Source organism: Macrobrachium rosenbergii, chromosome 25 (genome assembly GCF_040412425.1).
Source record: "Macrobrachium rosenbergii isolate ZJJX-2024 chromosome 25, ASM4041242v1, whole genome shotgun sequence".
Taxonomy (NCBI): domain Eukaryota; kingdom Metazoa; phylum Arthropoda; class Malacostraca; order Decapoda; family Palaemonidae; genus Macrobrachium; species Macrobrachium rosenbergii.
The window spans coordinates 20,824,044-20,848,697 of record NC_089765.1 but is presented as its reverse complement, the minus strand read 5'-3'; positions in this window follow the sequence as shown (position 1 = coordinate 20,848,697).

The following is a 24,654-nucleotide window of genomic DNA, read 5'->3' as shown; positions in this document are numbered from 1 at the left end:
CAGCAGCAGCAGCAGCAGCAGCAGCAGCAACAGCAGCAGTAAACTTGAACAGAGGAGGAAAATATGGCCAACAAATAAGAAGAAGAATCACGGATCGCGAGGTTTATCTGGGTCGTTTGTGTCTCGGGGCGTATAAAGTGTCTTATGAAAAAACTTCGAACGGTAAATAGGAATAAATAAAAGATGATGGGATGTCATTTTGCCTTATTGCCGAGTCACGGACGGTGCTTTTACTTCCTTATGGCTCGGCCGTTTAACTTCCTACGCTTTCTCTCTCCCCAGTTTCATTCTTAAGTTAAAACTTGTTTTTTTTTTATTACTCTCCTTAAGTTATATGTCTGATGTGCGAGTCTTCTGAAGGATACGTGGTAACTTCACTCTGATGGGAAGTTTGTTTTATCTTTACATAGCTCTTCCTGGTGAAACAGCTGTCGTGATAGAGAACAGTAAACGGAAGAAAGAATTGTGTTTTTTTTTTTACCGAAGATTGACCAAAGAGGATCGGAAAAAACTCCGACGATATGAAGATTCATGCAAAAACTCATAGATGTCACTACACCACCTGAAATGTATATATATATATATATATATATATATATATATATATATATATATATATATATATATATATAATTGCTTCTAAATATATATATATACATATATATATATATATATATATATATATATATATATATATATATATATATATATATATATATACATACATGTGTGTGTGTTTGTGTGAGTTGTAGTTGTCTACGGATTTTGCCAAATCGTCGTAACATTGCTTAAATAAACAAAAAGCTTCCGAGTAATTAACAGCGGTTCCTTTAGACATTCTCTGCTTATTTCCATTAAGGATTATCAAGCAGAGATCTATAACGATCATTTTCTCAAGAATTTAAGTAATCATTAATATACCATATGAGAACAACACAGAAAATTCATAGAAAAGAAAGATTTACTGAACCCTCTTTCTTTACCAGAGTCCATCCTTTCACAAAATACGAGACGTTTTCTATGAATGCCAATAAAGAAAACGGACAAGGGGAAAACTACGCATAAGGGTGACCCTGATGATATTTAAAATTCTTATACACGAATTGAATAATTGCAAATAATTAAATCAAAACTTAAATATAGGTCAACCATGACCATATCATATTATATATATTTTTTCAGAGCATATATTAAACCTTATAGAGGTAAGAAAGGTCGAAGAAATGAAGCTTCAGTCATATCAGGTACGAGAAAATGGAAAATAAAAAGGATCAACTTGGGCTATTGTGCAAAGAAATTTCTCTCAAGTAGACTTCTATCACACATTCACAAAAAACACACTAACCCAACCACTCACATAGGGGCACATACACTCACAAAAAAACAGACATCTAAACATACACGTCCACATACATATACACTCGAAAAACACCTAGACACAAACACACATACATACACCAACACATACACACAAATGTACATAGAATCCCGCATTCATACACATATATACCCACTCACACATACACACACTATATACATAAATACCACATGAACACACGCACGCTCAAATACACAAACACACATCCACATATATATGTTCTATTATCTAATGAGAAACACTGAGAAACACTACTTTCATGCTGTTACATCCTAAAGTTTTACGTGGTTTACATCTTGTCAAAATATCAGGTAAAACAAAAGATTCACGCCGTGTGTTAAAATGGCATTGTCCCTTACAATCTGTAACTGATAATTCAGTGATAAAGAAACCATGACGGTTCTCCAGGAGTTTCAGGTACCTATCAAGGATAATGCAAAATGATGGCAGCAAGAATAACCACCTCCTAAGAATTCTAATGATAGTCCGCTAGTTAGCACAATGCCGTTTACAAGTTGCAGAGAAGAACAAGACACGCTAAGCAGTCTCGATATGACACTATTTCAAGTAAATGTTATACAGTAGTCTAGCGTCATAAGCCTTCTTCAGTGAAGTAATTTAGCTGCAAGATTCATTGCCATATTTTGGCAACCCTAAATGACTTTATACAAGGTTCAGCCTTTTTGAAATTTTAAGGTTTCGACGCAACCCAAAGCCAAATGCATCAGTCAGGGTGTGCTGATCAAGTGCATTATGTAGCACAAGGTAACTCATGAGCAACCAAGATTCCAGAACTGTTATTTTTGTGGAGGACCTAGACATAACAGAGAGGAGAGAGAACTGTCCAGCTAAAGACCAGTCTTGTAATAAGTGCCATAAAATAGGCCAGTGTGGGAAAATGTGCTAGTACACACGTAAAGGAAGCAAGTCTAGAAGTCGTAAACCTGATGCCCAAGTGCATCCACATACAACTCGAAGGAGTGAAGGAAAGATATTCAACAGGCATAGAAGCAGAACTAGAAAAGTTAATGTTATAAATAGTGATACCTATCTGAAGATTTTGAAAAACTCAATTTTAATTCAATTTATTTGAATATTGACAGTGATATTCTTAGAGATGTCAGTGATGGAGCTTTTGCAATAATGTGAACAGAACCTTACAAGGGTAGACAAACAAATCTCACAGGAAAAGTTGACACAGGCGCTCAAGGTAATATATTACCTCTCCGAACATTCAAGAATTTATATACAAGATACATCGATGCAAGAGGAATTCCTACAAATACAAGTTTTTCACACACATCACTACAAGCTTACAATGGTACTGCAATTCGTCGCTATGGGTGTATTGAAATACCTTGCAAGTATCCAGGCGATGTGTGGAAACCATCAAGATTTTATGTTGCTGGTACATCTGAAGATCAGACATTTCAAGAAAGCAGAATTACGTAGACCTATCAAGTCCCAGTCATCTTTGCCCAGACAGATTTCAAGGTATACTTGTAGAACTCTAGGGCTGGTAGGAACCGATCTTTTCTCCTTAGACGGGGAAAACGTATTTGATGATTGTTGCTGACTACTATTCAAAGTTTCCTTTGATGGAACTCATCCAGCGACAAGGTTTCAAAATTGACAAGCAGAATATTCTCAATATATACCATCCCAAATAAGATAATTTCTGACAATGGACCGCAATTTCAAGGAGCAGCATATCAGCAGATAGTAAAAAGTTGTGATATATCACATATCACAACTTATTTTCATACCTTTGAAATTTATCGTAAATTAATACTTGTTCCAGTGATTAATTACTATGTTACCTTTTAGTGATGCAACTTTTATGGTTTTGATAACTGTTGATATCTGATCCAGTGTGATGATTGAGTTTAATTAATAATGAAGCTGTTGTGATCTTGATAATTAGAATATTTCACGATATTACATACCAAGAGAGATTATCAAATACACATGATAGTGATATCTATATAATTTCAATTTTGCTATTTCATGGCCAGAATTGATACATAGCCTACCGTATCAGCTCCTTTAACTTTTTGAAATACATTTGTAGCTATTCTTGTTACTGATTAATGATGAACATAGATTTTATTTTGATGACCTTGTTTCAGTAAAGTATATTTCACTTATGTTATGAAATTCTCATGATGTATTTCAACTTTTGCAAACAAAGGGGATGTTCCATTATCTAATGAGGAACACTGAGAAACACTACTCCCTTGCTGTTACATCCCAAAGTTTTACGTTATTTACTTCTTGTCAAAATATCCGGTAGAACAGAAGATTCACGCCATCGGTTAAAAAAGCATTGTCCCTTACATTCTGTAACTGATAATTCAGTGAAAATAAAACCATGACAGTTCTCCAAGAGTTTCAATAACCTACCAAGGACAATGCAAAAATAAACACACATACACACACAAACAACTGCACCATCACATATCCACTTAGCAAAACACTACAGACCCACTCACTCACAAGCATGCATGCACATAAGCACACCCACATATACTCAAGCATACACACCCACTCACATACACACCCAATTCCACATGCACCCAAAAGCATACAACTATACACACACCCTCATGCCCACATATGCAAACTGACACCCACATACACATGAACACAAGTGAACTCACATCCACACATTCACTCACATACACACCCAGTTGCACACATACACCACACCCTCACACACATACAAATATGCACACATTCTCACACACACTTACATGCACACACCCTCAAGCATATACACACCTACACACGCCTATATATGAGCATATAGAGATACACATCCCCATTCACACACAAATGCATACAGTATATACACATACACACTCATATACACACCCATACTCAATGTGCAAACACACCCACACATACACCTAAACACACTAAAAAAAACACACATATATATACCCTAATATAAATAAATAAATAAAAAATAAATTCGTTCCATTTTTACCCACCCCACCCATCAGAGCCGTCTGAGATTTCTTCAAACAGCAACGCATAAAGAGGAGAGTTACTCGGAATAGAAGTTTGGTGGGGGGCGGGGAAATGGCTGCTCCCTCACTGATGACGTAGTGAGGAAGAGGTTGAGGAAAAAGTATAGCCATATCAATGAGTAAAAGCGTCTTATTATATTCTTTTTATTCTATGAAATATTCAATTTTGAGCAATATTATTTTAAATATTTTATTTTAAAATTAATATAAAATAAAATTATTGCTATAAAATAATTTTAAACAAAATATTAGTCACATAAGGACATAGTTATTCACTTGTTAATTGAATACCTTCGGTGGCTCCCATTGAAGAGTTTTACGCGGGAAATTATAACTCCGCCCCTTTTTAAAGTTTCCAGTTGTTGTTCTAAAAATATTTTTATTTGTGCAATTAACGAGAAATTTGGAAGAAGTTTTATGCGTATCCTTTTAAATAAAAGTTAATGTGCTGTAAAATATGTTTATTAAATCTTTATTTGCCAAATACGTATGAATTTACCCCTAAAATAATGGGTACGATTATTGCCAAATCGTCGTAGCTTCGCCTAAACAAAAATCTTCGCGGTATTAATAGCGATTTCTGTAGCTTTTATCTTCTAATTTTCTCCCTGCATGATTAAGTAGAGATATATAATTTTTTTTCTTAAGAATTCACGTTATAAATGATATGTTAGTGAAAATAACAAAGAAAATTCTTCGAAAAAGAAAGAACGAACGAACTTTCTTTTTTTACAATAGTCCTTCCATAAATTCAATACTTTAAGTTTTCTATGAAAATAATAATTTGAAGAAAACGAAAACAAAGAAATTTGATGGGTAACTTTCCTAATATTAATGATTTTATACGCCTATTGAATCCTTGCAAATAATCAAATCAAAACAGAAATATAGACCAGGTTTAACTATATCGGATTAGGTATGACTTATTTAAGAACATATATTAAACTTTATAAAAATAGGAAAAGTCAAATCGTATTAGATAGGAAAAATACGTTAAGGGAAAAAAACTATTTTGGGTCGAAATTTGAGGCAGAATTTCTTTCCTCTGTTTCTCGTTTCCATGACTTGGATAATTAGATCAGCAAAACCAAGATAATATTAGCTGCTGACACTCACGGATTTATTTGTCGTTCTGTTTATGCAGACGTTCATAATGACATATACCTGAATGAAAGTCCTATTGTATTCTTTTCTCTTTCATATATGGTTAAGTATATCCTAGTTTTCGACTGCTGGTTTATGCATTTATTTTTATAAGAACCAACTGGTTACCTAGCAATAGCATTATGACGAGAAATGATATCACCAGAATCGGAGAAAGGCCAACAGCGTGCCAGCCAAAAGCTTCTTCCAATTTTCTTTCATATATGGTAAAGTCATAAGATATATCATCTACTATTTATCATGTTTAAATGGTATAATATATTTTCTACTTTTGCACGAATTTATAATGACTTCTTACTTACTTAAGTGCATAGGTTCTCAGTTGTAAACCAATGAACATGAAGGTTACCATGAAAACGCATAGAGCGTCTTATTCATAAACTCCCAAACCCCTCCCCCCTCAAAACAGCTGCCAATCATTATTGAAACGGGTGTTTAATTCACTCTAATTAAGATCGAATTTTTATGCAAGTATATTGGTATTGCTACATAGACATTGAACTCTAAATAGTTTTTCGGTACTTTTAAATGTTAATAATTTTACCTACGTTAAAAACTTGACAATTTCTCATCAGATATTCAGATCGTTTAAAGATACTTATCATTTCACTTTTATTCGCTAAACAATCATAAAAGAAATACCTCGATGTTTATACTTTGGCTAAGAGGAAAGGAAGGAGCTGTGGATTCTGTCACACTACACACTCGGCAGTAAGTTAAACATTTGGGGAGGGGAGGGTTTCCATACTTATTAGTTGGAGGAAGACATAATTGAAATCTCGAAGTTGTTCTCAGGTGGCAAAGAGTCTACCTCGGCTATTGGGTATTGGGTAGTTTCATATTAGCTAATGTTTTTGCAGTTACTGTATCTTTTGTTATTGTTTAGTGTGTCATTTGCATATTTATACATTTAATTTAGTGAGAAATATTATTTTGGCTAAGGTAACCCTCTATTTCCAGTGCTAAGAAATTTGTACATGGAATTTTTTGAAAGAAAAATAAACAAAATCATGCTACTCAATGTAATATGGTTCGGGTACTTGACAGGTTAAATCAGTTAGTACCCTCAATTAAATTCACTATGGAAATGAAAAAGGATGGGTGTCTACCCTTTTTGGCTTGCCTGATACATAGAAATAGTAATAGGTTTACATACAGTGCGCACAGAAAACATACTAATGTTTCTTCCTATGTGCATTTTTATTCTAGTCAAAGCAATAAGGTTAAGAAATTAGTGTTCACATCTAGGTTTTCAAGAGTATTACGTTTATGTATCCCTGAATATATTGATGATGAAATGGATAAGATTAGGAATACAGACAAGAAACAGAAATATCCTGACTGTGTATTAGGCAATGCATTAGAAGCAGCAAAAACGGCAAAGACCCTTACAACATAAAACATTCACTTGTACTACCATATAATGATATGAAACATATGCCCCATCTTAGGAAATGTGGAGTTAATGTCGCATTTAAAAACAATAAAACAATGAAACATGTACATGTGTTTGCATCCTTTTGCCTATTGTTGTTATATATATATATATATATATATATATAATATATATACATATATATATATATATATATATATATATATATATATATATATATATATATATATATATATATATATATATATATATATATATATATATATATATATATATATATATATATATATATATATATATATATATATATATATATATATATATATATATATATATATATATATATATATATATATATATATATATATATATATATATATATATATATATATATATATATATATATCTCTCTATCCTCTCTCTCTCTCTCTCTCTCTCTCTCTCTCTCTCTCTCTCTCTCTCCACTTTAGGGCACGTAAATCCCAAAGACTTTTATTCTATTAATAATTCATTCCCAGTAATGACTAGTGCTTGTTTTGCACCGACCAGAGATGTAAAAAAAAAAAACCTCTAAAAAATAAATTTCCTCGCTACGTGTTTTCAGTTAAGTTTTTTTTTTTATCAAATGTGCATATCAAAGGAACAAACTGCTTTCTATCGCTCAACACCTATTGAATAATCAACATTTCTTTCTCCTTCTAAATTGACCGCTTCCCTTGGCGTTAAATTAGCATTTGGGAAACTGGAATTCCATTTTACTTCGTAACTGTTTATCAAGGGTTCATATTTACCTTTTCAAGGTGGTGTTAGGGTCTAACACTTCAAAAATCATTTACCGTTTGAAAAAATGTTAGGCTTAAAAATTTCTCCAAAATGAAAATGCAATATGGCAGTAAAACGAATATCCTTTATGCTGTTGGTATTAGAACGGTTGTGCATTTATTCCGAATATATATATATATATATATATATATATATATATATATATATATATATATATATATATATATATATATATATATATATATATATATATATATATATATATATATAAATATAAACTGTATATATAAATATATATATATATACAATTTACACAAATATATAATATATATACATATATACATACAAATATACAATATATACATACGTATACAATATATATATCCACACAAAATATTTACATAAATATATATATATAAATATGTATATACAATATATACATGTATATATATATATATATATATATATATATATATATATATATATATATATATATATGTGTGTGTGTGTGTGTGTGTGTGTGTGTGTGTACATATATAAACACACACACACATACACACACACACACACACACACACACACACACACACACACATATATATATATATATATATATATATATATATATATATATATATATATATATATATATATATATATATATATATATATATATATATATATATATATATATATATATATATATATATATATATATATATATATATATATATATATATATATATATATATATATATATATATATATATATATATATATATATATATATATATATATATATATATATATATATATATATATATACATATATATATATATATATATATATATATATATATATATATATATATATATATATATATATAAACATATAAACATCCATACGAAAACCAGGTAAAACCCAAAAGAAGGCCTTTATCTGAACTCTCCCTTACTATCCCGAGGTTAATCCAATTTTCCTAGGAATACATTGCATACAGGTGAAATGAAATCAGCGAACAGGTACAAGAGAGGGAAGTAAACCTAATGCTCACTGGTAAACGAGAGCGTTGGAAGCGTAACATGTTGCATTTTGGCCGAATGAGAGTTGCCGAATTTTTTAGGGGAAGCATTTCCAGACGACGTGCGATTAGCGAAACAGATTATTTTTCTTTGGGGCTGAGAGAGAATGAAATATTAAAATTATTTTCGTGGGTGGTTTGTGAGCAAATGAAAAATAACTGTAAAGAAACGACCTACAATTAACGAATTATTATTATTGTTTTTTTTTTTTTTAGTTGAAAAAGGATGAAATATTAAAATTATTTTCGTGGGTTGTTTGAGAGCAATGGGAAAGTAACTAAAGAAACATAATCTGGTTAGTTTCAGTATGGAAAATTTTACAAAATTCTAAAAAAAAAAAATGTCTTAAATGAGTTTTCCCCCAAACCGGCGTACATAACTGCTAGTAAAGATATAAAGCACATAAAACTGTCTTACCTTGTTCACAGTAGTTATATGGTCCGAAAGAAGCTACAAGTATTCAAACGCAGTTTTCCTCAAATTTGTTTTTGCTAAGCCTTTCACTTTTACAATATCACTGTTGAGAGAGACGCCTGCTCTTCTTGTAGACCATAGTTCTTGTTTCGTTCATTTGTTTACTTGTTAGCTGTGTGGTCTGTGATACGTGGGAGCCAGACGCAGAATTCTGGAACACAGAGGTCTTTCTTTCTGTTAGAACAAAGTTTCTTCTTTTTTTTAGTCGTAAGCGACCACAGCTTAGCGCAGGGCCGACCGCTCACTGGCCTAGATTTCAAAGTACTGGCTTTTTGCTCAGGCAGACTGGACCTCCTAACTTCAGAATCCTTGTTTATACCGAAGGTGAATCCGGAACTGAGCTACAACTCGTCCGGTATACAATTAGCAATTATATGACTGATTTCTAGAAGGTTGGAAAACAGGTCAACAACCTTTTACTTTGCATTTCCTAGTTTTAGTTTGTATTCTCTCTTCTTTTTATGTTTGTAGTATTTTTAATATTTTTATTTTATTCCTTCTGTTCTTTTTGTTTTAGTAACTTTTTAACGGCGTATTTTTTCCCCCGTTCTGTTGGCGTTTCAGTAAGACAATTCATTTTATTATGATCTCAACGATTTTTACTTTTTTTCAATAATTTTCAGCCTGATGATAAGGTTTATACCCCGAAAACTTGCATAATAAAATGTTCTACCTGGCTCTGTCAATATTCATTATGAAGCTCTTCATACACACACACATATGTATATATATACATATACATATATATATATATATATATATATATATATATATATATATATATATATATATATATATATATATATATATATATATATATATATATATATATATGTGTGTGTGTGTGTATATGTATATATATATATATATACTGTATATATATATATATATATATATATATATATATATATATATATATATATATATATATATATATATATATATATATATATCAATCGTCAACCTAGGCGTTTACTTGGAGATTTCAACTTAACGAAGAAAAGTATTGTTGATTCTAGATAGAATTTACTTACTGTGCACGCTATCAAGGTAGGTAATATTATCATCAGTTAAAAATAAAAAGAAAAACTAAAAAAAAAAAAAAATAGATATATGGTCATATGCATGTTTTCTCTTCTGATGTGTCTTTACAAAGCAAGAGGTTTTTGAGGGATTAAATTATTTATAAGCACACTAAATCAAATGAAATATAATTATTTCTTTTTACATTACTTCAATATGAACTTAAAAATGCTTGACGCCCTCCTTATAAAAAATTAATTAAAAAATGAATACTTCAGCCTAACTAAATTTATATTTCACAAGTCACATCAAAATAAAGCTCAGGATCTTACATTATTACCTTGCTTTAAAACTAGCCTCCAGTGAGTTATAATCGAAATATAATAACTCCAAAATAACTGTACATTTTCTATCAATCACCATGAGACAATTATCGTTAGGTGTCAGGTGATCTCTCCCAGTGCTCTCGATTCTGGCAGGGAAACATCACCAGTGAGGGAAGGTTTCGATGCCAAGAGATGACAGCGTCAGTCATTTGCATATTGGTTGATTGATTGGTATGAACTGGCATCGCGACGACTTCGGTCATCGCTGGCGGAAGCAAGTGGACTGGACTGAAAGGGGGAGAAGACAGAAAAACCTTGATAAAAAAAGATATGCTCATAAGTACATATATACTTAACAGATAGCCTGACATGACACCTATATCAATAAACACTAATTAAAGTTGACTATAGACTGTAAACTTTATAGGGATCTGGCTTATTCTGTAAACATGAAACTCCCACTCATTTTATGCAGAGCTTCCTCACCATGAACCATGGAAAGACGGTAGTTATCTTCCTCACCCTGTTGCTTTATGTGAGTCCCAAGACTGAGACACTCAGTCAGAACTGACCTTTGAAAGACTTCAGTTTATAAAATGACTGCCTTTCGTTTGCACGAATAATTATCCCATTCTGGTTCTCATATCTAATTTTAAAACTGCAAACTTTCACCGGCAAGATGAAGAGAGTTATATATATATATAAATATATATATATATATATATATATATATATATATATATATATATATATATATATATATATATATATATATATATATATATATATATATATATATATATATATATATACATCCAGATTATGTGCACAAGTAATTCATCGGCATCAGTAATAATTATCATTATTATTTGAATCTCGTTGAAAAGCAGGTTAAAATGTCCTCGACGTGACCTCGAGCACCAAAAACAACACTGAATTAAACCATCAATTATTATTGGAAGTGAAATAATGAATTTAACCCCATTCTCACTCTTCAACATATTTTCGAAATCCTAGATAATCAAGCATACATATTGTTGTCATATGTATGGTAAAGGTTTTGATAAATGCTTTTATTCAACGTGATTATAATATTAATCATAATACTGCATATTCAGCGTGTTGTTTTTCGATAGGATCTCTCTCTCTCTCTCTCTCTCTCTCTCTCTCTCTCTCTCTCTCTCTCTCTCTCTCTCAAAAAGAGCCTATTCCACAAAGTACTTTGAATACAGATTCCAAAAAATTAACAAAGATGAATCATATAGTTCAGAATTTGTACATTTTTTTGTTACAAGACAACGTAATTTGAAAGAATTACAGAGGCCTAAGGGCATATATAATATAATAATGTTATAAAGTAATATTCCACGTTCCCCTGGCGAACTGATCCATTAAATCTAGGCTACTACAGTGTTCGGTGTCATTAATATTAGTTTGTTTATTTAAATAGCAGCAGAAGAATAGATGATAATATGAACTGAACACCAGAAAAACAAAGGAAAAATTGTGTCCTTGAGTTAAGTTTTTTCGTCTTAAACATTACCTAAAAACTGTCCGAATTTTCTTATTGGTTGTTTGGTTTCAGATTAAATTGGCTTTATGGAAGCACATTCCCTTGCTTTAGGGAAGTCCGAAACTTATAATTTTATAAAGCAAAACATTAAATGATACCAAAGAATTGTAACTAAAACATTCAACTCAAAGCAAAAACACAGCAAATATTGATAAGCTTGGAATCAAACAGAACTGACAGCTATGAATTTAAAAAAAAAAAAAAAGTTTTCTCTAACACGATTAGAAAAGACAACGAAAATATCGATGAGTTTGCAATCAAAAACTGAATCCTAATTTATGAATTCTAAAAAAAAAAAGAAAAAGAAAACCTCGCCCTAATGAAGACCTAATCAAGACGACGTCTCCGAAGCAGCGAAATAATAAGATAGCCAATGTTTTCTTCCTCCGGGCTGTTGTCACTCGTCGTTAAAATCTCTCTCTCTCTCTCTCTCTCTCTCTCTCTCTCTCTCTCTCTCTCTCTCTCTCTCTCTCTCATTGCCTACTAAGGTCCCGGATGAAGTTGGGCGTATGCAAACTAGACCCTGGGTTTTTCTTCGGCGTAATTTAAGAACCTGCAGTTTGTTTGTTTTTTATCTTTTGCAACTCGCTTTTGGTGTTGGCTCTTTACTTATTTTAATTTTTTTTATTTTGGTATTTTTAGGTTGCATGTTATTTTTAAGTTATGGCGTGTTTTCTTTGACCTCTCTTTTCATTACTTGAAGAAAAGGTGACAATTTAAGACAGGAAAAATAGAATTTTCAAGGACAGAACTTAAAACAAAAATAGTTTCCTTTTTGATAGTTTTTCTTTTTAATTCCAGTTAACGATAGCAGACACTTTGCATTCAGAAGGTTCCAAAATGAATGTGAAGAGTATTAACAAAACAAGTTTAGTGAGAGCTTATTCTCTCTCTCTCTCTCTCTCTCTCTCTCTCTCTCTCTCTCTCTCTCTCTCTCTCTCTCTCTCATATGTGTGTGTATGTCTACAAGTTTTAAGGTAAGCTTGCCTAAATGTCTTAATTTTAGTTGAATGACACTCATAACTGTTAATAGATGCAATTCTTTACAGAATTATTATTGTCTGTAAGTAAATGAACATATACTCTAATATACCATTACATAATACAAAAATACATTTTTATTGAATAAGAAACTTTAATCTGAGAAAGAATCAATTACGATGAAACTTTCCTTTCTGGAGAGAGATAAATCAATTCCAAAACTTTACTGCCACGTCAGCAAGACTGATGATGAAAGTTTCATTGCCCTTTTTTTTACAACTTTGCTAACTTCAACTTCGGTGTGAGTGTGGGAATAATCTTCAATTCCCCAGGTATATTGAATGGCACCAAACCTCACTTCAAAAAAAAATTTTGTATAATAATTTTTAGACCTCGTGTTAAGCTGCTGAGTATAGTGAGCGCCAGTTTCCTTTATCATTAAGTTAGAAAGTGTTTTAATTTTTAATTGTATGTTTGTCTAAAAGATGTTGATCTGAATATATCAATATCGTGTTCGAGGTTCTTGAAGGACGGGTCTATTTAATAAAGGTATATTTATTCTCAAGATGTTAGACTTAAGAATATATTAATACTGAATGATGAATACTTTATGGACAGGTCTTGTTTCTTGAGTGGCCAAACATGAGCTTAAAACGTTATTTGGTATTTAAAAATAAATATTATTGATGTTACATAATCTTGACAGCTTGAGCAGAGTAGTCACAAAAGTTTTACACACAAACCAAAACACAAAGGTTAAGATTAGACAGAAAGTTTAAAGCTGGTCATCAACTACAACACATTGCTGAGCATCAATGATCTTTCATTGATGGCCATGAAATGGCATCAGTCATAGTATAAACCTTGATGCATCATAAAGACCTTTAGAAATATATACTGCTTTATAATACAAATGCCATACATACATACAAAAGTTTGTGTTTGCGTGGTTGCACGTTTTATTTTATAGTACATTAACCTTTTCCATCGGTGAATTTTTCCATAGAAAATTTATCGAATAAACCTAAGAGTGTATTTTAAAAAAAGAAGTGAAATGAAAAGTAAGGAAAAGAGTAAAAATATGATCTATAAAATTCCTTAGCATTTTTTTCCTACGGCAAGACTTCCGTAATGCTCCTGGATATGAATAAGTGCAGAAATAAAAACACCTCTTAGCCACCACTGCGTAGAGATTAAAATCCCATAATGACGAAACTCGTCTTTTTTCGAATTTCGCCTTAAAGCAAAAATGAGGACACAGGACTAATTACGAATATGCTCTCATTAATACAAAATATTCTCTGAAACTGTACCTTGGGTTTAATGCACATTATCCATTATAATGTCCTGTCATTCTACTTATATTCATTTTAAATAACTAAACAGACCTAAAATGGTTTGTTAAAATTTACCGAAAGGAATCGTCTGAACCAGTGAGTGTACATAAATTGTTAAACGCAGACAGAATAACAGAATAAGTCTTCGATTATGAAAATGCAATAAATAAACCAAACAAATTAGTAATCATACAACCTCAAATAATGAAAGGGTGATTAAACATTAATGAGAGGTAATGGAGCGATGAGTTATTGAATTATTGATTGGGCTAATAATCATAAATAACGAAAAATGAATCTGCACTTCTGATTAACTGGGACAATGAGTCGGAATCAAAAGTTTTTTATGTTAATAATATGGATTTCAGTAGTTAAGTATATAATAGACGAGCAGGTAATTATTTTGTTGCGAGTTTGTTATTAAAAATAATAATAATAATAATAATAATAATAATAATAATAATAATAATAATAATAATAATAATAATATCGACGATTCGCTAGTATAGGTAAGAATGAGGTAGCGAGAGTTGTCTTGTTTTTTCTCTACAGCCGCCACCTTGTAATAATAATAATAATAATAATAATAATAATAATAATAATAATAATAATAATAATACTATACATTCGTTCGTATCTATAATAACATATCCTTCATGATCAGGTTTCATTATGATAATGTATGAATTTTTCTTGACTACTGTAAATGAAAGTTACCTTCGTCGGAAAACTTTTTATCATATTTTCTTCATGTTTTTAATCAAGTTTCATAGTGAATGGCTACTCACTAGAAGAAATAAGATCCGCATATAAGACCCAGAGAGTATTTCGTTGCGTAACAGCCCGAATTAATGTAATTGCACGTGTATTTTTGCATAACTTTTACTGAACGATCAAGAAAAACGCTTACTTCATAACTTCGCATAACAGATAGAGAACAATTATTTTCTCATGTGAAATTAGTCTTGTGGAGAAAATTGGATTGGCTGATATATATGAATCAGGAACTGAAAAGGTGTATGTATATAATATGTACATTGGTAGGTGTGATGTATACTGTATATACATGCATGTGTACACATATATATATATATATATATATATATATATATATATATATATATATATATATATATATATATATATATATATATATATATATATATATATATATATATATATATATATATATATATATATATATATATATATATATATATATATATATATATATGTGTGTGTGTGTGTGTGTGTGTGTGTGTGTGTATGTTTATGTTTGTGAGTGTTTGCTGGCGTGCGCATGTTCATTTCAAAACATAGTAAACTTTCACACTGGTTATTTTCTAGAAAAAAATAATCGAAAAATGTATGGAACATTTTCAGTATATGAGGCTATAAAGACGGAAAAATTGTTATTGAAATAACGAAGGCCTTAGAATACCTTTTGGAAAGCTGGTCCTTTACCTTAAGGGCAATGCAAGAAGAGGAATGAACCAATAAATGATGTCAAAAGTGTCTTCAATTTTCCTCTCCAAACTGGCTCCCGCAATTACCGCCCCCTTTCGCTGGTGCTGACTCTTCTTCTTCTCCCTCCTCTTCTTCTTCCGCTCAGGTAATGGGAATTCAGGACTCTTTGAATTCTGCAAGCGCATAACAAGCAAGCACTTGAGAAACATGAGGCGTTTAGTGCACTCGCTTTGGGAGAATGGTGAGATAACTTAACAAGGTCCCATAATCAACGATTTTTGTGGGTCGTTTTGAGCAGCGCAGTGCGCAATACCTTTTATGCTTATGTATTTGCGGTGGTAATTGCCCAATTTTAACGTAAAGATCTGTTATTGAGTTGTTCTTTCTGGTCGATAATGGAGTCTGGAAGCTCTCTCTTTATATATATATATATATATATATATATATATATATATATATATATATATATATATATATATATATATATATATATATATAGGAAATGGCACGAAGGAAAGTGAAACGACGGAATGATGCTAGGCCTTTCAGCCTACTGTCCTTCACTTAACAGACTGATAGAAATATAAAAAATACATAAAAATATATCTTTATATATTTTTTTTTATTTTTCTGTCATTCTACTAAATAAAGGACAGTAAGTCGAAAGGCCTAGCACCAATCCGTCGTTTCACTTTCCTTTATGGCATTACCTTTATTTATATATTCATCATGTTCCATATTGTCGTGATTCAGTTATATACATATACATACATATATATATATATATATATATATATATATATATATATATATATATATATATATATATATATATATGTGTGTGTGTGTGTGTGTGTGTGTGTGTGTGTGTGTAAACCATTCACTGGCAAAATACTAACTCCATGAATCAAAAAGTGAAACCCATTCCTGCAACCTAATGTCGCAATGACCGAAACTGGATAATATTTCCATAGGCCTCGTGCCGAAAATAAATCAGCGTATCGTACAGTATCCATATTTCACAAAGGTCTCTAAACCTGGGAATATCATTGACCTAGTAACTCATATAGTTTGTATTATCCCTCCAAAATGATACAGGTCCCGCTTTGCGCGGTTCCCACTATAAAAGAATTTTGTTACTCTAATTCCCTTCTATTTTAAATGGCATGAATGGTTGATATTCCTGAAGCTCTATAACAAACGAGATTAGATGGAATGTTTATTTTTGAAAAGTTCTCACGTATTGTCATTCGATAACAGTCGTCAGTAGAAATTCGTTCTGCTTGTGAATTGATAACAAATAAACAGTATAATGCTATTCAAACATTCGGTAAATGGATAAGTTTAATACACCATGAATTTACAAAACCTGTTATTTGCAAATATTATTTAAACTTCTTTGTTTAACAAACGACTGGGAAAATGAGGTCACATATTTTCATGAAAGTCAGGATTTTGTTGAAAAATCAGGAATTATTTGTACTGCAACTATTTTTGTGCCTTTTAAAAAGTTTGTATTTCACGATTTTCTTTTCATACATTAGATACGCTTTGATTGTTTGTAATAATTACCGACTTTTTTTATAATTATTAAAAAGTTATATCATACAGTATTGAATTGCAGATAAATATTATGCAGCTTCCTGAAGTTATAATGGCTTATAGTATCAGATACATACAGGTCACTTTTTACTAGATATGTATGTAATTATAGTACCCACAATGCCTTCTAAACTTCTCAAATTCTTCATACGTTTTGGATATGCTTGTCACTAGTAAGCCTAGATCCAAATGGAAAAAGAAATGAAGATATTCTGATGCCCGAACGAGATTCGAACTCACATCCGAGTGATCAGAACGAAGTAAAATTAATTACATGGCCAGGTAATTAAAGTTACCTCGTTCTGATACCCCATGGGCGAGTTCGAATCTCGCCCGGGCATCTGAATATCTTCATTTCTTTCTTCATTTGGATCTAGGCTTAGTAGTGACAAGCGTTTCCAAAGTGTGCAGAAATCGAGAAGTTAAGAGGGCATTGTGGTTATCAAATTACACACTAACATGTTTTATGAATATCCAGTGCAGAAGAAAAACCGTATGCATTAAGCAAGCACTTCCTTCGAGAACATCCCTGCTTTAAACATCAACTTCAAAAGAAGTGTAACGAAGTAGCCGTCATTCCCCGTTAGAATATTAGCCATTCCGGCATTATATAAGTTATGCCGCCGTAAAAGCGGTTAATGACGGACCATTACCTTCGGAATGCCAACAGACCGCTTGTTTCTCCGGACCTGAAGAGCCAATTCCCACGTGAGCGAGGACCTCTTTTCCCTATTTTTATTCTAGGCTCGAAGGCAAGAGATTTCGGGTCGTGTTCGCCCGGGACGAAAGGCCGCTTTTCCCTTCCCTCGGGCTGACTTCATGAACGGGCCAAAGACAAGGATGAGTTACGTTATCTCAATCCAGTCACTCATACGAGTTTTTAAGATGGAGAGAGAGAGAGAGAGAGAGAGAGAGAGAGAGAGAGAGAGAGAGAGAGAGAGAGAGAGAGAGAGAAGAAGAAGAAGAAGAGGATGATGAAGTAGAATCAGAAAAAAAGGATTAAAAGACAGAGAAAGAGAGAGAACAATGTAATGGTTAAATTTTTGAAGCTTGAAGATACTAATTTTCTGCTGTATATATCGACATGTGTTTTCATTTCTCTGCAATGAAAACTTGGGCAAACTGAACAGCTAAAGATACTCATTAATGATCAAGTAAAAAACAAATTCCTTTACCATTGTCCTGAATAATAAAAAAAAAAAATCTCGGCGGAAACAAGGCGTCACTTGTGTTGTCAATAGATAGTAACAGTAGAGAATTGATGAGAAGTAAAATCATCCATCAGTTTCATTGACACCTTGGAGCTGACAGGATAAGTCCTTTGACGTTTCCAGCGAAGCTATGACAAAACGTTATCAAGGTGAGAGAGAGAGAGAGAGAGAGAGAGAGAGAGAGAGAGAGAGAGAGAGAGAGAGAGAGAGCGAGAGAGAGAGAGAGATGATTGCTTGGTCATTTTGCCTTTTATCATTCGAAGATATAGAAGGGATAATCTTGTGTCGTCATAGAACCATTTGGTTATTAGGGTGCAGAAGGCAGAAAAGTTTGCAATTTCAGACAGTTACTTTACAATTTCTGATAGTTACTTTACAATTTCTGACAGTTACTTTACAATTTCTGACAGTTACTTTACAATTTCTGACAGTTATTTTACAATTTCAGACAGCAAATTTCAGGCAGCAACTTTACAATTTCAGACAGTAACTTTACAATTTCAGACAGTAACTTTATAATTTCTGACAGTTACTTTGCAATTGCCAATCCTCCTCATGATTTATTCATCTGCGTGAAAATTATGACAAATAAAACAAAAATAAAATTAAATATTAAAGCGTATCTTTTAATGGCAGTAGTCTGAGAGAGTTAATTAAAAATCTCTAATATTTGTTCTGGAATTATTTTTTTTTCATTTGCTCTGTGCAAATCTCACTTTCTGTGCACAGATTTTAGAGTCTATACTTTTTTATTCTCTTGCACACACACACACACACGCACAAATACACACACACACACACACACACACACACACACACATATACATATATATATATATATATATATATATATATATATATATATATATATATATATATATATATATATATATATATATATATAATATATATATATACACATATATATAAATAGGTAGCAGGTATTCAGATACATAGATTTATAAGACCAAACTTTTTTCTGACAGACTTTTCTTTATTATAGAAAGAAATTACGATCCCCAAAAGATTAATGAGGTCATTAACTGCTCGTTATTGCAAAACTTCAGCCATTAAAACCAAGCTAGCTCTTCACGACCATCAAACGGAACATTACAAGAATGCCACTTGTACAGTAGGTAATCAAATCCTATATCGTTCTCAGAACTCATTTTTGTTCAGTTGTTGCAACTAAAAGGACAAATTGATTTTTTTTTATATCCGGGTCTACATGTTTTTTATATGATATTTTGTTAATAAATGAATTATTTAGTGAATTACATATATATGTTTTACTGCTGATTTTTATTTGGAAATATCAAAAAGATCCTATGAAGAGTCAGCGACAAACTGTCACTTATAGTGATATATATATATATATATATATATATATATATATATATATATATATATATATATATATATATATATATATATATATATATATATATATATATACTTATACATATACATAGTTACATATTCAGTTGATAATGTCGAAAGTAATAAAAAAAAATTAGAGGTTGAGAAAATAAACATTGCTAAATTTTTACTGGTAAGGTAGTTTGCAAACTGAAATCTCGCCCAGGCTCCCTGGTGGCCATTAATATCTAATTATGCTTTTAACGTAAGTGGGCTTTAAAAGCACTAAACACATTTCGTATGACATCATTAATTTGTAAAATTTGACAATTTTATCTTATGTGAATTATCTTGTGCATGAAAGAGTATTGAATGTCTCTCCACTTTTGCTTTATTTTTATCACATTATGACATTGCTTTACAGTTATAATAAAGGGTCTTACAAACCAAATTGTATTTACTCAGTGGTTTGTGATTTTGTTTTTATTTTTATTACATTTTCTTTTCCTTCTTTAGTGCAATGTGACGTAAATTTACAGATGTAACAAGGAGTTTTATAAACCAAATTGCATTTACTAAATGGTTTGTAATCTTATTTTTATTTTCATTGTATTTTCTTTTCCTTCTTTAAATTAATATGACCTAAATTTACAGTTATAACGAAGGGTTTTATCAACAAAATTGCATTTACTCAATGGTTTGTAAATTTATCAATGATTCCATAGGAAAAGTAACATATCAAAATTTCAGCATCCGTGAATTACTGTTAATGACAAGGTAATACAAAAGACAAGTTGATTATATATCTGATTATTACTATATCATCAGGAGTACTAGGCCACTCTACAACTTAAACTGGATAAAGATTCAATCCATTTCCTCTTGATTTAAATGAATGCTTCATATTAGTTTTATTGTAGATCATTCTTGTTGCTCCAAGAATCATTGAGTGCTAAAAATACGGGTTGAATTTAAAATTCTTATATAAGTGATATTGTACGTAAGACATATCATTATTTACTTTCCTGACGACACATCATTAAATTTGTAATCTTTTCTTATAATTTATACACGTAATACTTTCAGTTGTTTCTATGAATAAAATAAGACTTCGTTATTCTGCTGTTTTGGTAAATAAAATTCCCACTACATAGCTCAGCCATTTCAGAACTAGTTCTATAGATTTTAGGCAATTGTTTATTATAAAAGAGGTCAATTATAAATGTTGGGTAACAGCTATAATAACAGATTCCCAATTGCCACCTCAAAACTGTTGATACAATTCCTCTGTAATTTTGAAAGTGCTGTTGTAGACACAACATTACATCATTGCAATTATCTGCTCTCTGTTACAGCGGAAGAGCTTATTTTCATTTCATCAGTAAGAATAATTGGAATATAATTGATAAATAATTTTTAAAGGTGACCAAACATTGCAGTTAATTTATTGGGTGTTTGAATTAGGGGTAAATTTGCTTAACACTTGCACAAATCATACCGGCTGCTCTTATAAAGTAGGTTATTCAATTTAAAATGTAATAAAATGTTAAAAACATCCTATTTGAAATAAGTAATCATTTTGTTTATAGAGAAAAGAATTATATGTGAACGAGTGTATTTCTTTTTTTTTTTAACAGTTGAGGAACGGTATAATCGTCAATTGAGATCTCTTGAAGGAATGGATAACATCACACTAATTAATAAATAATTTAGTAGGATACCAGTTGAACAATTGAAAATACAAAAGAGAGACACACACACACACACACACACACACACACACACACACACACACATATATATATATATATATATATATATATATATATATATATATATATATATATATATATATATATATATATATACACAGTATACATACATACATACATATATATATATATATATATATATATATATATATATATATATATATATATATATATATATATATATATATATATACATATATATATATATATATATATATATATATATATATATATATATATATATATATATATATATATATATATATATATATATATATATATATATATATATAAATATATATATATATATATATATATATATATATATATATATATATATATATATATATATATATATATATATATATATATATATATATATATATATATATATATATATATATATATATATATATATATATGTATATATATATATATATATATATATATATATATATATATATATATATATTTATATATAGATATATATATTTATATATATATGTATGTATGTGTGTATATATATATATAATATGTGTGTGTGTCTGTGTATGTATGTATGTGTGTGAGTGTTTGTGCGTGTTGTGTGTGTGTGTGTGTGTGTGTGTGCAGTAAGTCAGAGAGCCAAAAATTCTGTAAAACATTAAAACCGCTGTTGTCCAACAGAAGTCTCCAGGGAGGATTAAATTTCACGCGCTGCGATGCTGTACGTAAAAAAAAATCTAGAAAGCAAAAAAAAAAACCAACAAAAATGAAATATGACGTTCATTACAGTAGCTCCGCCTGGCTGTCTCTAAGAGCTCTGTGGCGTTGAATAGGTATATATGACAGGAATCCATTTCATTTGGATGAGCTAAGGCACTCTAGGGAGAAGAAGGAGTGGATTAACTTAGCGAGGAATTTTTCATTCCACGTGGAAGCAGACAGAGACAGACACACAGACAGAGGGAGAGAGAGAGAGAGAGAGAGAGAGAGAGAGAGAGAGAGAGAGAGAGAGAGAGAGAGAGGCGGGCGGGAGAGAGACAGACAGACAGACAGAGGTAGAGGCAGGGCCAGAGACAGGAAAAATAGAGAAAGAAAGAGAGACAGACAGACAGAAAACAAATAGACAGAGAGAGAGAGAGAGAGAGAGAGAGAGAAAGAGACAGATAGAGAGAGAGAGAGAGAGAGAAAAAGACAGAGACAGAGACAGAGACAGAGAAGAGAGAGACAGAGACAGACAGAGGCTGAGAGAGAGCCAGAGACAAAAAACTGAGAAAGAAAGAGAGACCGACAGGCAGACAGACAAAAAATAGAGAGAGAGAGAGAGAGAGAGAGAGAGAGAGAGAGAGAGAGAGAGAGAGAGAGAGAGAGAGAGAGAGAGAGAGCTTGTTAGCGGTGTGACGGAAAGCACTTTTGTTTCGTGAAGCCTCCTTTCGTGGAAGTTTCCGGATGTGAAATTTCATTTTTCGGGAGTAATGGAATGCTTTAGAATTTTGTCATTTCTTAATGCTTCTGGTACCGTGAAAATGTGAATTTCAGCGTGAATTATGAAACTAGTATGGTAAAAAATGGATGGTAAAAGACAATATTCACGAAAGGTATGGAGGGATGGAACCCATTATCGTTAGTGGCAATATAACATACTTTCACTGACCATGTTTTCGCTCTAAAATATCAGTCATGGTAATTACTGGAAAAATCCCTAAATAGGTTTCTTGGCAAGTATTCGAAAGTATTGCTTTCAAACTTTCATGATCTTACTTTCATTATCGTTTTGAGAAAAATGTACATTCATTTTTCTTTTGCTTTCATTATTTTTATGTATTTTGGTTTAATCTTAAAATTCCTCTAAATTCTACGTGTTCTGTCTTATTTACATTGATTGCTTATTTCATGTTGCCAATCCTTCCATTTATTTTTTTATTCTTTTTTGTAAGTTTTATCTACAAGTGAATTTATATATTCTCTTATGGGACGAATTGATTTTATCTGAAAAATTTCTCCTCCGTATTTTTCCTAATAACAAATAAATTAACTTTGTAAATAATTAATTTTGTTTTACCAATTTATTGTATTGAATCTATAAATCAAAACTCCCAAGTTTCTAAATTCCAAAACACTTCTAGGTGTTTGAATCTCTTATCAATTAATTATAAACTTCATTTTAAATGCACTGCGGCATTCACTAAATTGATATGCCATCGAAATTTACCTTATCTACTTTCATATAGCAACAGACTTTCAGAAATCGTCTAATAATTTTAAAACTAAAGTTATAAAACTTCGAAAACAATTAACGGCCGTTGCTTTACCTGTCGGATATCATCATCCCTTCGACAACACAAGGCTCCCACGTCGTCTCTTTTAAGCTGGTAACTCAGTTACTGTTCCGATTCTACTAAAGGCGAGAGTCCCTCTCTCTCTCTCTCTCTCTCTCTCTCTCTCTCTCTCTCTCTCTCTCTCTCTCTCTCTCTCTCTCTCTCTCTCTATAGAGGTTGCCACCCTACAACCGTCTCACCTATACTTTGGAAATCCTAAAGTTCTTTGACTGGTCTGGTTGAAGATTATTAACTATTTTTACAGGATTTATTGAGGTTTATTTACCTTCTTCTTCTTCTTTTTCTTCTTCTTCTTCTTGCGTTTATTGGTTGTGTTTGGAAGCACATCTGTATTCAGTATAGAAAGTTGTGTCTTAATGTTCTTGCATTATA